Here is a 1429-nt window from a genome sequence, read left to right as displayed (position 1 = left end):
GTCCTCTTTATTCATCTTCATAGCCAGTTGGAAGCAGATTCACATGAGGGTTGTGGAATAGAGTATGGTTACCCATCTCCCCAAGGAAAGGACTTGGTCCTGATGCGAAGATGGGGGGTAGGGGATGAACTCGGGTCTCTAGTGTTCTCCATGGAGCGATTTCAAGAAGACATTCAGCAAGCTCACTCCTACCCCAGGAAGCGGGAGGAAGAAGGTGAGGGCCCTGCACATGCAAGCTGAGCCTTGCTCCCCGTGGGCGCGACTCCACACGGGCCACCCCCGCTGTGGGCGGGACTGACTCAACAGCCCAGAAATCCTGAACGCAGCCGCTGCCATTTTCTACCTAGACCCAATAATGTGTATTTTATTTATTTATTTATTTTCTTTAAGATTTTTAAATTTTTTTTTGCAAGTTTTTTTTTGGCTGGGACTGGGTTTGAACTCACCATCTCCAGTATATGGGGCAGGGGCCCTACTCCTAGAGCCACAGGCACCACCCTATTTATTAATTTTCTTTTTTGAGACAGAATCTTACTATGTCGCCCTGGGTAGAGTGCCATGGCGTCACAGCTCACAACAACCTTCAACTCCTGGGCTTAAGCGATTCTCTTGCCTCCGCCTCCCAAGTAGCTGGGACTACAGGCGCCCTTCACAACACCCGGCTATTTTTAGAGACGAGGTCTAGCTCTGGCTCAGGCTGGTCTCAAACCTGTGAGCTCAGGTAATCCACCCACCTCGGCCTCCCAAGTGCTAGGATTACATGCATGTTATACCCTTTTAAGGTCTACAATTGGTCACTTTTAGTATATTCACAGGGTTGTGCAACCATTACCACAATTAATTTTAGAATCTTTCCATCACCTTGGAAAGAATTCTTATCCCTGTCAAAAATCCTCCCTTGCCCCTCCCCAGCCCCTGGCACCCAAGAATCCACTTCCCTTCTTTGTGGATCTGCCTGTTCTGGACATTTCATATAAATGGAATCACCGTGTGTCCTTCGGTGTCTGGCTTCTCTCACTGACTGAGCATAATGTCCTCAAGGTCCATCCACGTTGTAGCCTATGTCAGGGCCTCCTTCCTTTTCAAGGCTGAGTAACATCCCTGTGTGGGGTTGGTCGTCTTTGTGTTTATTCACTCATCTGTTTGTATACCTGGGTTATTTTCACCTTTTGTCATTTTTATTGCCTGTAGAATATTTCATTTTCTATTCTATTTGGAATACTAAAATATACTTAATTACTCAGTCATGTGGGACATTATGGATGTTTCCAGTTTCATTCATTCTTTCTTTCTTTTTTTTAATGTTTACAGTTTTGTAGTTATTTTACTAATGGCACATTGGCTCCTACATATATATTTGTATTTTAGAGAATTTTCTTTTTTTTTTTTTTTTTTGAGACAGAGCCTCAAGCTATCCCCCTGGGTAGAG

At 44.6% G+C, this 1429-nt stretch overlaps 1 pseudogene; it reads right to left on the bottom strand.

The window, feature by feature from the left end:
* On the bottom strand, window positions 1-336 carry LOC100944395 (annotated as a pseudogene).
* Between the last annotated feature and the right edge of the window lie 1093 nt (window positions 337-1429).

The sequence above is a fragment of the Otolemur garnettii genome, unplaced genomic scaffold (assembly GCF_000181295.1).
Source record: "Otolemur garnettii isolate 467f Iridium unplaced genomic scaffold, OtoGar3 scaffold00029, whole genome shotgun sequence".
NCBI classification, from domain to species: Eukaryota; Metazoa; Chordata; class Mammalia; order Primates; family Galagidae; genus Otolemur; species Otolemur garnettii.
The sequence above is the reverse complement of the archived record's forward strand: the minus strand, read 5'-3'. Positions and strand labels throughout refer to the sequence as shown.